Raw genomic sequence first — 16,762 nt, 5'->3', positions numbered from 1 at the left:
ACTGGAAGACCAGAATGAAGTGCCTTGGTGTGGCATTTATTCGTGCACAGATAGCCGATGCTGTCAAAGCGGAGAATCCAACTTCTACTTCCGCTCACGCGCAGATTTCCTCTGTCGTCATTGCAATATACAGATGATAGTAGTTAATATTCGGAATTGCGCATACATGTCCTGAAAGGATATCAATGACAAGACTCGCTGTCTTTCCTATTCCCCAAGAAGGTGAAGAAGAATTACAGAATCTGCTGAATAGAACGAACAGTCTAAACAGTATCCTATACGCATTGAGAATCAACCGAAAGAAACGATAGTATGAGAAGTATCAGAAATGAGAAATGCGAGAAACTTAACATGACAATTGATGATAACTAAGTAGACGAAGTTAAGTAATTCAGCTACATTCGGAGCAAAATAACACGTCAGACGAAGCAACAGTGACAAGAAAAAAGCCGAATACCACTGGGGAAAAGGGCATTACTGGCTAAGAGAAGTTAACAGGAATCAAACATAGGTCTTAATTTGAGGAAGACATTACTATGAATGCAGGCTTGGCGACAGCTAATTGTAAGGTAGTGAATTAGGACACTGTTAAACCAGAATAGAGGAGAATAGAAGCGTTCGAATTGTGGTGCTACAGAAAAATGTAGAAAAATAGTTCCGCTGATAGAAATGATGAGGTTCTCCGCAGAATCGCGAAGAAAGGAACATGTGGAACACACTAGCGAAAAGAAGGGAGAGGCTGGATTGATATGTGTTCAGACATCAGGGAATAGCCTCCATGGTAGCAGAGAGATAAAAAAGATAGATGAAGAAGAGATTGAAATATATCCAAGAAATAATAATGATTAGTGTGAAAGTTCTAGTCAGAGATCAATAGGTTGGCGCAGGAGAGGAATTATTGCGTGCAGCAATAAGGGAGTGAGAAGGCTCGTGGCTCAAATAAGTAAATAATATTCTGGAGGGAGCATTAAACTCCGCAGTCTAAATTGTTTTATTCGAGAATGGAAGATTATGTGATTCTGTCGGGTTTCACCCTCTCAGTTCCTTCTCATATTTTTCAACCAAATTAGCATAATTTCAACACTTACCAAACAGTTATCACAACTACTTACTATCAAACTATATACATACGACACAACGCTCGCACGGAAAGTGACAACGTGCGTGAAGAATGAAAAATATTTCCAATTTGACGGCCTAACGACCCATGTGGAGTGCTTCTGCTATCAAAGCATACAAATTTACATTCCTATAAGCTATGAGCTTAGCACTACAACAGGGAAATTCGAGCTAACAGTCTGAATCGATCTGCGACACCGGATGTCTTGTGTAGTTGTATAGTACGTCTCTAAACTGGTTTCATCGTAGTTAGGTTTTGTAATTTGTTACTGGTTTGGTCATACTCACAAAGTAGAACAAACAAGCATGCAGTCTAAAGTTTTACGCAGTTGAAAACATTTAATTCTTATCATCGCCAAGAAGCTACAGTGCAACTTACGCCACAAAAGAACGAGATTATGAAAGCCGTTCCTGAAATAGCACCTTCTCAGATATAGAACATCGGCGACAAAGGTGTACTACAGATTATTAAGTTAGAACCTTACTTGCTCTAATTACAATAATACCGAGTCCAGTCGAGCGCTCAGGAAAGAGAGACACCGTCAAAAGAAACAAACCAGAGTTACGCAAAGAGAGACTAAAAGCTGTCGGTGTAATTAAAAAGGAACGTTTATAAAAGAAAATACTTCATTAAATTTAATTTAAAGAGTGAAAATTCCTTGTGAAAATATTAGCGACAACGAAGATGCTCCATGTACTTTCCTTTCAAACTTGTCCGTGTAGGGGCTATTACCGTCACCGCCAAGGAAAATTGTAACAGTGGCAACAATAGGTGCTCCAAGCCTGTTACGATGATTTGAAAATGGGTCCCGGGCAGAAACTAGACATCAAGTAAATAGAAAAAGTGGAATCTGCAACTTCGGCTGGTTTTTCGTTGCACTAATTAACAGAAGTTGCCCACCTGCAATTGCATACTGGAAGTTCGTGAACACTAACTTAGTTGGTATCAACCTCAAACTTGCAACCCAATATATCAGACATCACTGGTAATCTGCATTTAATTAAGACAAAGCTGGCACTAAAATTTAAAAAAAGTAACTATATGTCATGTTTTCAGAGTAGGTTGCGGGACTCGGCTATTAGATACAGGGTGTCAAATCAAACAAATTTCAACCGTCTAGCTTCACAAACTTATTTTATTTGGCTATCAGTTTTGGCAATTTTCTACGTCATCTTCAGGCAACTGACCGACGCGTAGGAAGATTCCACCTCGGTTCTGGACAAACCAGGAGCCAGCAATATTGGTATTAATAGATTTCAGCTTGCTATAGCAATCTCTTCAACCGTCATCTGCCGACTCAGATGATGGTCTGCTCTTCGGGTGAGTAATATTTTTACTACATTTGGTCGATGGTCGTCTCTACAAACCTCGTCACTGAGGTGGACGATGCCATGAAATGTGCAACGCGCCACAGACTCAGTTCATTGGGAGCATCATTATGCTGTGGGAGACATTCCCTGCGCTTGCATGGGACCCTTGGTAATAATCGAAGGCACGCTGACAGCTGCGAACCACCTGCAACCCTTCACCTACATCTACGTTATTACTCTGCTATTCACAGTAAAGTGCCTAGAAGATGTTTCAATGAACCACCTTCAAGCTGTCGGTCGTTGCACTCTCGACGCCACGAGTGAAGAACGAGCACTTAAATTTTTCTTTGTGAGGTTTGATTTCTCCTATTTTATCGTGATGATCATTTCTCCCTATGTAGGTGGGTGCCAGCAGAATGTTTTCGCAATCGGAGGAGAAAATTGATGACTGAAATTTCGCGAGAAGGTCCCGTCGCATCGGAAAACGCTTTTGCTTTAATGATTGCCGCTCCAATTCACGTATCATGTCTGTGGCACTATCTCCTCTGTTTCGCGATAATACAAAACGAGCTACTCTTCTTTGTCATCCGTCAGTCCCATCTGTTGCGGATCCCACATCGCACAGCAATTCTCCAGAACAGGGCTGACAAGCGTGATGTAAGCAGTCTCTTTAGTAGACCTGTTGCACCTTCTAAGTGTTCTGCCAAGAAATCGCCGTCTTCAGTTTCCTCCACCCACAACATTTTCCATGTGATCGTTCCAATTCACGTTATTTGTAAATGTAATTCCTAAGTATTTAGTTGAGCCTTCAGATTCGTAACTTATTCCGTAACCGAAATTTAGCGGATTTCTTTTAGTACTCATGTGAATAACTTCACATTTTTCTTTATTCAGGGTCAATTGCCAATCTTCACACCATACAGTTACCTTATCTAAATCATTTTGCAATTAGTTTTGGTCATCTGATGACTTTACAAGTCGGAAAATGACAGCATCATCTGGAAACACTCTAAGACGGCCACTCAGATCATCTTCTATGTCGTTAATGTAGATTAGGAACATAGAGGGTCTATAAAACTTCCTTGGGGAACGACTTTCTGGCTATTGCTACGAACTGTGACCTTTCTGACGGTAAATCAGGAATCCAGTCGCACAACTGAGGCAATATTCCATAGGCACGCAGTTTGGATAGAACAAGCTTGTGAGTAACGGTGTCGAAAGCCTTCTGGAAATATAAAATTATGGAATCAATGAGACATCCCCTGTCGATAGCACTCATTACTTCATGACTACAAAGAGCTAGTTGTGTTTCACAAGAATGATATTTTCTGAATCCGTGCTGACTACGTGTCAGTAAATAGTTTTCTTCGAGGCAATTCATAATGTTCAAACACAGTATAAATTCCAAAACCCTACTGCAAATCGACGTTAGTGATATGGGCCTGTAATTCTGCGGATTACTCCTACATCCCTTTTTGGATATTGGTGTGACATGAGCAATTTTCCAGTCTTTAGGTACGGATCATTCTGTGAGTGAGCGGTTGTATATAATTGCTAAATATGGAGCTATTGTATCAGCACACTCTGAAAGGAAGGTGACTGGTATACAATCTGGACCAGAAGCCTTCCTTTATTAAGTGATTTAAGCCACTTTGCTACACCGAGGATATCTACTTCTATGTTTCTCGGCCAAGCAGTTGTTCTTTACTGGAAATCAGGGACATTTACTTCGTGTTCTCTGGTGAAAGTGTTTCTCAAAACCGTGTTTTATAACTCTGCTTTAGTGGCACTGTCATCAGTGACTTCACCGTTGTTATCGCGCAGTGAAGGTATTGATTGGGCTTGCCACTGTTGTGTTTTACGTATGGCCAGATTCTCTTTGGGTTTTCTGCCAGCTTCCGAGGCAGAGTTTCGTTGTGGAAAGTATTCAAAGCATCTCACAATGAGTTACGAGATATATTTCGAACTTCCACAAAACTTTGCCAATCTTGAGGATTTTGCGTTCTTTTAAGTTTGGCATGCTTCTCTGCAATAGCGATCTGACCAGTTCTGAGTACCATGGGGGAACAGTACCACCAATTATTAATTTATGTGGTATATATCTCTCAATTGCTGTCGATAGTATCTCTTTGAAATCATTCCACAACTTTTCTAAGCTTACATGATCAGATCGGAAGGAGTAAAGACTGTCTCTTAAGAAGGCGTTACGAGCATTTTATCAGCTTTGGTAAATAGATATACTTTTCTTTTTTATGGTTGTAGGTGTTACGGCATTCAGCCTATCAGCGACTGACTTGTGGTCGCTAATCCCTGTATCCATCGTGATGCTCCATATTTCTCCAGGGTTATTTGTTGGTAAGAGGTCAAGTATGCTTTCGGAACCGTTTACGCTTCGAGAGAGCTCATGAACTAATTGCTAAAAATAACTTTCGGAGAAAAAAGTTAGTACAATTTCGGATGACATTTTTTGCCTGCCGCCGGCTTTAAACCTATAATTTTTCTAGCATATCGATGGTAGTTTGAAGACACCACCGACTATAATTGTATGAGTGGGGTACCAATTTGAAATGAGACTCGAGTTACCTTTGACCTATTAAGCAACTATATCTTCTGAGTCGGGGGGGGGGGGTCGCTAAAAGGATCCAATTAATAGTTTAGTCCGATTGTCAAGTATAACCTCTATCCATACTACTTCGCAGGGTTTATCTACTTCAATTTCACTACAAGTTAAACTACTTCTGACCGCAGTAGATACTCCACTGCCAACTTTATTTAATCTGTCCTTTCTGAACACTGTTAGTTCCTTTGAAAAATTTTCAGCCCGTGCCTATAAATATTTGAGCTTCAGTGCTTTTTTATTGGGGATTAGAGATCTGGCTCTTTCCCAACACAGCTACGTCAATATACAACTACAATACCGATCATTTCGACAACTAACTTACTGTATTTTACCTGTCCTCTTTTAGACGGACGCCCTTTCCGTGATTTCCTGCGACCCTATAACCTAAAACAGAACCGCCCAGTCCTTCCAAACATCCCCCTCCCCAACCCCCCTACCCGTGTAGCCGCTTCCTGTGTGTAGTGGGCTCCTGAACAAATTTTCAAATGTGTGTGAGTTCTTAAGGGACCAAACTGCAGAGGTCATCGGTCCCTAGACTTACACACTACTTAAACTAAACTAACCTATGCTGAGAAAAACACACACACCCATGCCCGAGGGAGGACTCGAACCTCCGGTGGTAGGGGACTCCTGACCTTCAAGTTGTCATTTTATGGCATCATAATTGTCCCTGTATCGTAAGCAAACCCGTGCTACAGTGGTCTGAGGAGCGTTGTACTGATCTCGCGTTGATATCTGGGCGACCAAATTCGCCTCATGTAAGTCCTGTGGAGCCCATCTGGATCGCTACCTGACGCCGTCACTGCATACGCAGATAAGGGTCCGTTACTCATGCGAGTTACGTCATCTGTGCGTAGGTATCTAATACCACACACCTCCATTAACGTACCAACAAACTATCGGATCCCTAACACGCAGATGCAGTGATGCATTTCGTTCTAAGTACGTAGAAAATGGTTCAAATGTGTCTGAGCACTATGGGACTTAGCATCTGAGGTAATCAGTCTCCTAGAACTAAGAACTACTTAAACCTAACTAACCTAAGGACATCACACACATCCATGCCCGAGGCAGGATTCGAACCTGCGACCGTAGAGCTGGCGTGGTTCCACACTAAGTACGTAGAAACAAGCTATTAAGAAGGTGCTTATAATGTTTTGGCTCGTCAGTGTATGCTAGCCTTAGGATTTTTAAAATATCAATTCCCCAGAATACCGTTTTATACGTGACTAGAGAAACTGCAGAAGTCCATAGAAGAATGTTCCAGTTATAAATTTTATAGGTATTGACTGCAAGGTTGTAGAATGTTGGTTCAGGGTCGCAATTAAAGAGTAACTCAAACAGTTTTAGATAAGGATATGCTTCACAGTTTTCCCGCTTGCAGCGCCTATATGGTGACTCCTGAGCGCAAAGAGTTTTGTGTTTCCTTAGATAAAATCCGTAATTTCAGGTCAACGATCGTTTAGTTTAAATGTGATACCCCAAGTGGCAAAAACATCAGCCGATGGTGTAGTCAGTTCGAAACGACCAGATATGGCGTGAAGGAAAAAGCAACGGACGGCCAAAAATATCCGAAAACGATGTTGACCGTGCCAGAGCATCGTACTTTACAGTAGGAGAGCAAGTCTTGAACTTCATTTGCCAAAGCCGACAGTGTGGAAGGTTCTAATAAAATGTTTATTCATGAGTCCTCGGTTACGCTTGGTAACTGCTTTACAGCCATACCTGTGGTGTACTTTATAACTTAGCAAGGGAAGTGTTGCAGCAGGAAGTGACTTCTTCATTGTGTGGTGTTCTATTATCAGGCAACAATTCATCTAACTGGGAAGATAAATACCCATAACGTTCCTACATGGGGCACAGAACATCTTCTAGAACCTCTACAATATCAGATACATTCCCGAAATTAATCGTTTTTTGCGCTGTTTACCGACGTCGAGGATATGGGTCATGCTCTTTCGCTGAAGATACCATAACATGGGATAGCTTATCGGGAAATGATGCAAGAATGGTACTTTCACCACTCTGTAACTGAACCTGAAAGTTTATTTGGTAAAAGGATGGAGCCCCTACGGAAAGACATCTCTTTGTGCCGTCCGAAGAAAAGCACCACAGGCGCAAAGATACGAGCTGGTACCAGTGCCATAGAGACTCGAAACTTGCGTCGTTTCACCAGCTCCACGGGCGGCGCTGATGATGAAGATATCGACTTCGCCTCGGCCAATAGCCGGCCGACTACAGTCCGCCAATGGCCGGACGACAACGGAAGATAGAAGAGCAGCTCTCGCCCACTTGGTTATAGATCATCGTCCAGGGCTGACCTAGACAGGGAATGCCGTTTAGTGAACTATTAGAAGCGAACAGACAGCTGTTGTAAATGGCATTTGTATGTACTGTGAAATTTACCTCAGATTATTTACACTTAGCCATTTAGGGCCTTTTTTGTATTATGTTACAAGCAGTGTTGCAGACTTAATTATTCAACAAGTCACATAGATAAATAAACACGTTAACTCATTTGTGTCACTGTGTTACTAAATAGTTGGAGTGTTGTTGAACCTTCGTTCTATAACAATACCTCCACTAACAGTTAATTAGTTCCAAATTTATCACGTCGCGCACTCAAAGTATGGTCTTTTTATTGCCCATCTGAAAGGTCTATAATGTGGCAGGTAATGCTACAACAATTGATTACAGTCACTGAAGAAAATTAACACTAATATCACTTATCTTGTATTTGCAATCCAACGACGATCTCGCTCTGGCTTTGGCTCGTAATTAAAATTGTTGTCTAGGTAGCATGACTACCGCTGTTGGTGCGAAAGGCATTTGGATGTTAATTACGCCGACTTGAGGAACTTACGAAGACAACCTTTCAGGATTAATTTGATGATCTATGTTTTTCATTGCAATGTGCTTCATAGTTTTTTAAACGATGGTCACTTGAAAAAAATTCTTGACACTCACTTTTCACAAAAATTCACATTTATTAAACTTTTTATACTTTCGCAAGTTCAAAACATTACATCATCATACAATTTCGCAGCCGTTATTGCTCTTAATAAAACTCATTTTTCATTGTCAACAACTCAGACTCATCTTTTCATTTCCAACAAAAAGTCAAGACTGTTCATATTCAACACAAAAACTTAACTACTCTGTACGCTTCCGCACCATAAGTCACAAACCAGCATCAAAGATAACAAAAAGTACAAAGATATTCACACTAGATATCATATCTATTTCAACATATCAAAATATCGACGTACATATATATAAAAATGAAACCAAATTTGAATAGAGTGAAAAATCATCATTAATCTACGGTATCGAAAAATAGGGTTTGTGGGTGGTAATGGTTTCGCAAATAAAGAATCATTATAGTTCTCCCATCCTGTTCCCTGACCGTTTCACGATCTCAGAAGCTCGGCCTACCGTAACAACAGTGCCACTCGACCTCAATAGCAGTAGCTACGAGGCCTTTACAAAAACTGGAGACGAAGGCTTATAAAAATTTGTATGAGAGTAATTGAACACGAAAGCCCCTGACCGTTAGATTGATCGTAATAGTTAATATGACAGAGCTCTTTTCTACAGGCCTCCAAGTCCACCTAACCTTTCGACTTTCTTTTGAGACTTAATAGAAGATAGTCTCTATATTACGCCACTATCTGATGATCTTCCGGAGCTGTGCCAAAAATATGGAAAAGATATTGCTTCCGTTACTGCGGACTTGCTATCGAAAGTGTGAGAAGAATGTGGAAATCTGAAAATGTGTGGTAAGTTCCTACGGGACTAAACTCTTGAGGTTATCGTTCCCTAGTCTCATACACTACTTAAACTGACTTAGGCGAAGGACAAAACACTCACCCATGCCCGACGGAGTACTCGAGCCTCCGACAAGGGTAGCTGCGCGAACCGTGACAAGGCGCCTACACCATGAGGCTACTCCATGCTGCGTGGGAGGAATTGTATTTTAGGTTAGATGAGGGCCATATAACTAAATATGCATATTTTGAACATAATTTAAAAAACTAGGTTACCTTATGTTCGTTTATCTTCGGTGTGATGAATGATTAATTGAAACTGAGAAATTCTTTTACGAACACCCTGTATATAATACTATAACGTATTGAATGCTATGTCTCTGAGCGCAGAAATCAAATACAGTGCAAATACTGCTAAACCGAAATGTGATTGTGTCCCACATTCATACATTAAATCACTGTCACCTTAAAGCGACAGTGTTAAGCTGTTGTAGGTGTACTCCGTTGCCTCTAGCCCCTTTTGGAGTTCAAGCAGTCATTCTACTGAGCCAAGCTTGTACTAGCATCCGTCTTGGCTGTAGCTATTGATCAAGTTGTATTTATTTACCCACAAAATAAAATACAGCCTCTGTCGGAGGTCAATGCGTCGTGTATTTTTTCTTGTTCTGGACCCTGAATTGCAACAACATACACTCCTGGAAATGGAAAAAAGAACACATTGACACCGGTGTGTCAGACCCACCATACTTGCTCCGGACACTGCGAGAGGGCTGTACAAGCAATGATCACACGCACGGCACAGCGGACACACCAGGAACCGCGGTGTTGGCCGTCGAATGGCGCTAGCTGCGCAGCATTTGTGCACCGCCGCCGTCAGTGTCAGCCAGTTTGCCGTGGCATACGGAGCACCATCGCAGTCTTTAACACTGGTAGCATGCCGCGACAGCGTGGACGTGAACCGTATGTGCAGTTGACGGACTTTGTGCGAGGGCGTATAGTGGGCATGCGGGAGGCCGGGTGGACGTACCGCCGAATTGCTCAACACGTGGGGCGTGAGGTCTCCACAGTACATCGATGTTGTCGCCAGTGGTCGGCGGAATGTGCACGTGCCCGTCGACCTGGGACCGGACCGCAGCGACGCACGGATGCACGCCAAGACCGTAGGATCCTACGCAGTGCCGTAGGGGACCGCACCGCCACTTCCCAGCAAATTAGGGACACTGTTGCTCCTGGGGTATCGGCGAGGACCATTCGCAACCGTCTTCATGAAGCTGGGCTACGGTCCCGCACACCGTTAGGCCGTCTTCCGCTCACGCCCCAACATCGTGAAGCCCGCCTCCAGTGGTGTCGCGACAGGCGTGAATGGAGGGACGAATGGAGACGTGTCGTCTTCAGCGATGAGAGTCGCTTCTGCCTTGGTGCCAATGATGGTCGTATGCGTGTTTGGCGCCGTGCATATGAGTGCCACAATCAGGACTGCATACGACCGAGGCACACAGGGCCAACACCCGGCATCATGGTGTGGGGAGCAATCTCCTACACTGGCCGTACACCACTGGTGATCGTCGAGGGGACACTGAATAGTGCACGGTACATCCAAACCGTCATCGAACCCATCGTTCTACCATTCCTAGACCGGCAAGGGAACTTGCTGTTCCAACAGGACAATGCACGTCCGCATGTATCCCGTGCCACCCAACGTGCTCTAGAAGGTGTAAATCAACTACCATGGCCAGCAAGATCTCCGGATCTGTCCCCCATTGAGCATGTTTGGACTGGATGAAGCGTCGTCTCACGCGGTCTGCACGTCCAGCACGAACGCTGGTCCAACTGAGGCGCCAGGTGGAAATGGCATGGCAAGCCGTTCCACAGGACTACATCCAGCATCTCTACGATCGTCTCCATGGGAGAATAGCAGCCTGCATTGCTGCGAAAGGTGGATATACACTGTACTAGTGCCGACATTGTGCATGCTCTGTTGCCTGTGTCTATGTGCCTGTGGTTCTGTCAGTGTGATCATGTGATGTATCTGACCCCAGGAATGTGTCAATTAAGTTTCCCCTTCCTGGGACAATGAATTCACGGTGTTCTTATTTCAATTTCCAGGAGTGTATTTGCAGTATTGATATCATGGTACGGACGAGACTGTTTTGCTTCCAACGTGCTCCTCAGGAATCAGGAATGTCGAATTTCGTGGGCAACGTTTTTTGATTGCGACTTTTTTGTGTTCAGGAACGTTAATTTCTCTTTGAATTTTTTCTCCACCTTAGACGTTCCCTTTCTTCTCCATAACCACACTTACACTGTTCCTACCTTTTCATTTCCACAAAGGTCCAAGTGCCTGTACACTTAGTTATCTGTAAGACACTTTATTACTTATAAACTCTTTCCTACATTAATGGTTTGTGTGATACTAATAAATATGGAGAACAGAATCTCACATTTCTCATTTAATTTACCATCAGCAATGGTCATCTCTCATAGACTTCACACATACTTGGAATCAACTTAGATGCCCTATAAAATATTCCAGATTTTCTCCCTGAAATGGTCACTATACATAAGGAAGATTTGGCTGTAGTACAATAATTTCCCAATTATTAATATTGTTCTTGATTACATGTTATTGGATACTTATTCATCGTACCATAATAGCTTTTTATTTCGTTATTCCATCCGTTACCTAAGATTTTTCATAGCATCCTGTTTTCTCTTTTTAGTAAGCGTCTTTTTCTATCTATGCACAGGGTCTCCGAAGCATAGTTACCTTCTTTGTCTTGGTACATTCAGCATGTTATGGTATATTTTTGTTGTCACCTGAACATCCCGCGCCGGCCGAGGTGGCCGAGCGGTTCCAGGCGCTTCAGTCCGGAACCGCGCTGCTGCTACGGTCGCAGGTTCGAATCCTGTCTCGGGCATGGATGTGTGTGATGTCCTTGAGTTAGTTAGGTTTAAGTAGTTCTAAGTCTAGGGGACTGATGACCTTAGATAAGTCCCATAGTGCTTAGAGCCATTTCAACCATTTTTTGGAAATCCCGCCCTACTTTCCCAATCTGAATATAGATCGCTGCTTGTTCCAACCGATTCCGTTACTTCTACCAAGTACTTAAACTTCTTGCTTCTTAAAATCTCCCGTGGTCAGTTATCAACAGTTCCTGTCAAGTATGTATATCTGTCGGCGACACTTCTTCTTGTAGTTCATAAAACGGCTTACCTTCTCGACTGTCGAACTGCCGTTGGCAGAAGTAGCCACGTCATTCGCGAAAGCCAGATAATCAAAACACACTGATTTCAATTTTGCGACTAACCGAAAAGGCTTCATTGCATTCTTTGTTGTTTAGCGATTTCCACCATCCTCCAATAACTTTCCGAAAACACAACTGAAGTGGGGAGGCCTGTGTTGTAGTACAACATTATCTCAGGGCTATATGAATTTAATTCTTGAATTTCATCTACCTCTCAGGTTCAAATGGGCCTGAGCACTATCGGACTCAACATCTAAGGTCATCAGTCCCCTAGAACTTAGAACTGCTTAGACCCAACTAACCTAAGCACATCACACACATCCATGCCCAAGGCAGAATTCCAACCTTCGACCGTAGCGGTCGCGCGGTTCCAGACTGAAACGCCAAGAACCTCTCTGCCACACCGGCCGGCACCTCTCTGGTGTTGGTGACAGTCCGCACTGTTGTGACTGGAAGGATCCTCAGGATGAAAGGGTGGAATCGATTGACTAATTGAGTTTGGGTTACGGATGTAATATTTATTGACAATTTGAACAAAGAGCAGTACAGAGATTTATCTTGTCAAGTAACCTGTATAAGTAAATGGAATCCTGATTTAACAGAGCAACGAACTGTTGATAAGAACTCCATTCGATAATTTGAGTGTATTTAGGACAATGTCCACCTCTGTAGCGCAAAGCTAACGTTACCACCTACAACTCAAGGGGGCCCGGGTTCGATTCCCGACGGGGGACTGGGTGTTGTGTGCCCTTCATCATCGTTTCCATCATCATTGACACGCAAGTCGCCGAAGTGAAGTAGCGTCAACTGAAAAGACTTGCAATACGGCGGCCGATCCCTGAAGGGGCTATCCCCACCAAAAAATGCCACCAGATCATTTCATTTTTTCAGTACAATAATAACACGACCAAGAAGATAAGAAAACAATTTGAAACATATAAATGCCAATTTATATTTTATTTCGAGATGGAATATGTAAAACAAATTCTATAATCAAATCCTTTAAAGTGACTAACAGTTATTTACTCAATGCCCTAATTATTTAAAAGCATGATTAAGAGCCATAACGTTAAGAAGAAAAGTCTGTGGAAAGAAACGTCATACAGAATTGAGCTGAAGTAAACTGGAATGATCACAAAAGTTGTTACTTCACTGGTGTAGTCAATGACCTTCTGCTGTAGCATCCTGCCTTAACCATCAATCTTGCTATATGAACATCAGCCTATCTCGGCAAGTAAAAATACATGGAAATACCCCATACGAATCTGAAACTGTTTAGTATTAGATACAGGAACCAAAGTTTTCCTATTTTAGTAAGAAATTGTGGCACTCCTCGTACGTATCAGAAAGTAAAAAAATATCTATCCAGTCAATTGTCCAATTAGTCGCACCCAATGAATACGATATCTGTATGACGTACGGGGAAGATAAGACTCCGTGGGCAGCCAATTTAATGTTAAACTTCCTGGCAGATTAAAACTGTGTGCCCGACCAAGACTCGAACTCGAGACCTTTGCGTTTCTCGGGCAAGTGCTCTACCACCTGAGCTACCCAAGCACGAGTCACGCCCCGTCCTCACATCTTCACTTCTGCCAGTACCTCGTCACCTACCTTCCAAACTTTACAGAAGCTCTCCTGCGAACCTTGCAGAACTAGCACTCCTGAAAGAAAGGATATTGCGGAGACATGGCTTAGCGACAGCCTAGGGGATGTTTCCAGATTGAGATTTTCACTCTGAAGCAGAGTGTGCGCTGATATAAAACTTACTGGCAGATTAAAACTGTGTGCCGGACCGAGACTCGAACTCCGGACCTTTGCCTTTCGCGGGCAAGTGCTCTACCAACTGAGCTACCCAAGCACGACTCACGCCCCGTCCTCACAGCTTTACTTCTGCCAGTACTTCGTCTCCTACCTTCCAAACTTTGCAGAAGCTATCCTGCGAACCTTGCAGAACTAGCACTCCCGAAGGAAAGGATTTTGCGGAGACATGGCTTAGCCACAGCCTAGGGGATGTTTCCAGAATGCGATTGTAACTCTGCAGCGGAGTGTGCGCTGATATGAAACTTCCTGGCAGATTAAAACTGTGTGCCGGACCGAGACTCGAACTCGGGACCTTTGCCTTTCGCGGGCAAGTGCTCTACTAACTGAGCTACCCAAGCACGACTCACGCACCGTCCTCACAGCCTTACTTCTGCCAATACTTCGTCTCCTACCTTCCAAACTTTACAGAAGCTCTCCTGCGAACCTTGCATAACTGCAACCAAAGGTCCCGAGTTCGAGTCTCGCTCCGGCACACAGTTTTAATCTGCCAGGAAGTTTCATATCAGCGCACACTCCTCTGCAGAGCGAAAATCTCATTCTGGAAACATCCCCTAGGCTGTGGCTAAGCCATGTCTCCGCAATATCCTTTCTTTCATTAGTGCTAGTTCTGCAAGGTTAGCATGAGAGCTTCTGTAAAGTTTGGAAGGTAGGAGACGAGGTACTGGCAGAAGTAAAGCTGTGAGGACGGGGCGTGAGTCGTGATTGGGTAGCTCAGTTGATAGAGCACTTTCCCGCGAAAGGCAAAGGTCCCAAGTTCGAGTCGCGGTCCGGCACACAATTTTAATCTGCCAGGAAGTTTCGTATCAGGGCACACTCCGCTGCAGAGTGAAAATCTCATTCTGGAGACAATGGGACTTAACTGCTGCGGTCATCAGTCCCCTAGAACCTAGAACTACTTAAACCTAACTAACCTAAGGAAATCACACACATCCATGCCCGAGGTAGGATTCGAACCTGCGACCGTAGCGGTCTCGCGGTTCCAGACTGTAGCGCCTAGAATCGCTCGGCCACTCCGGCCGCCTGTGCTACTTATACGCAGTTTGTCTGATACAGAAGGAACATTAATTCAGTGTAACAGGTTCCCACAACTCAAGCCTCCTCATCGCACAGTGTTCTATAGATACGGTGCGTGTAGATCAGAAGTCGAATATTCATCAACTTAAGCATTTCGAAGCAACTTTCCGTATCAGCCGGCGACCTCAAACATTGCAAAACCCAACACATTTCTTGCAGGTACACTTCCGCTTTCGACCGACAAATGCCGTGCAACCTGGCCGTTCTTCTCTCAGGCAGCCGCGCCGACAGACGCACATTTCGTCAATCAGGGAGTCATGCGACGTTCGGCAGCAACACACCGCCTCGCAGTAGTGTCAACCAGGGAACTGTGGAAAGACAGTGCCACACTCAGCGTATTACATAACACTGCGTAAACTCTTCCACAACATCCAAAACGACACTCGCTGATTTGAAAATTTGACTTTTATTACCTTAACGATAGCGTATTTTCTGTGTGCATCTTTCACTTATGAACAAGTGATTTCTGAATGTAATTTACAAACTATATGTTATTACCTGCCAGAGGCTAAAGGCTTGCGAGAGAATCGTTCGTGTTTGTTGGCGACTAGAAGAAGAGCTTAGCGAACTTCCATACGGTACCTGTTACTTGGCTGCGCCGGAATAGCTGACGTTGGAGGTGAATAGTGGCTGACAATGCTGCACCGAGGTCCCGAAGCGCAACATGCATTCCAGATTGCTTGCATGACAGCGCGTTAACGGCCAATTGCGTGGCAAGCGCGCATGTAACGCGCGCAGGCTATTACTGCCGGGAAATTAATTTCCGTGCATAGCGGACGTTTCTGCTCTTGCAAGCTGTCTCCTATGATAATTACCGGCAGGGTCACCAGTCATAGAGTTTCCCAGGGCACCTTCCTCTCTGTTCTTTGAACAGCACAGATTTTTATTTTTTATAGTGTTTCGTAACTCTTCATATATGGCACGTGAAAAATTAAGTTGTCAGTACTGTACCTTCTTTAAATTTTCCCAATCGATAATGGTATGTAATCCAAAAAAAAAAAAAAAAAAAATCCGTATGACGCCAGTGGTGTACTGTGCTTTTATGTTAATTTCGACGAGGTTGTCCGAGTTGCAGGGCGACTAGGAGTTCTGAAAGTGTCTTTTTGTACCTTGAAGAGAGAGGAAGGTTCCAAAAGCTCGATTCAGATCTGGCGCAATAGATTTCAAACTCATGTCCACCCATCCTTACGCCACTTTGTGGAGAATCTACAGCAGCAGTAAATCTAAACTGTTGTTTACTAGCCGGCGGTTGTGGCCGAGCGGTTCTAGGCGCTTCAGTCTGGAACCTCGCGACCGCTACGGTCGCAGGTTCGAATCCTGCCCCGGGCATCAATGTGTGTGATGTCCTTAGGTTAGTTAGGTTTAAGTAGTTCTAAGTTCTAGGGAACTGATGACCTCAGCTGTTAAGTTCCATAGTGCTCAGAGCCATTTGAACCATTTTGTAGTTTACTCGGTCGTTATACTTAAATTTTCGCCACTTGAGAGGCCCTCGTGTAAACCAAGTGATCGTTGGACAACGAAACTTCGTCGAAACGTTTGTAAGGGCACGCTGAAGACAACTGGCGTGCAAACCATTCAAATGAACACAGTTTTAATTTTCACAAGAAAGGATAACGTTTCTTAATTGTGTAGCATGTTTATGGTCCGTGCTGTAAAGTTGTTCAATGTGACGACCATTTGCATCCAAAACAACCTGAAAACGCCTGAAAACATCTCAGGTGAGTTGTTAGCTACCTCCCTCACTATACTCATCTTCAATGTCCAACGTCTCTTAGGGTCCCGTTGATAAATCCTGACCTCCCCAC

This window comes from Schistocerca serialis, chromosome 8 (genome assembly GCF_023864345.2).
Source record: "Schistocerca serialis cubense isolate TAMUIC-IGC-003099 chromosome 8, iqSchSeri2.2, whole genome shotgun sequence".
In the NCBI taxonomy this organism is placed as follows: domain Eukaryota; kingdom Metazoa; phylum Arthropoda; class Insecta; order Orthoptera; family Acrididae; genus Schistocerca; species Schistocerca serialis.
This window is presented reverse-complemented; position numbering follows the sequence as displayed.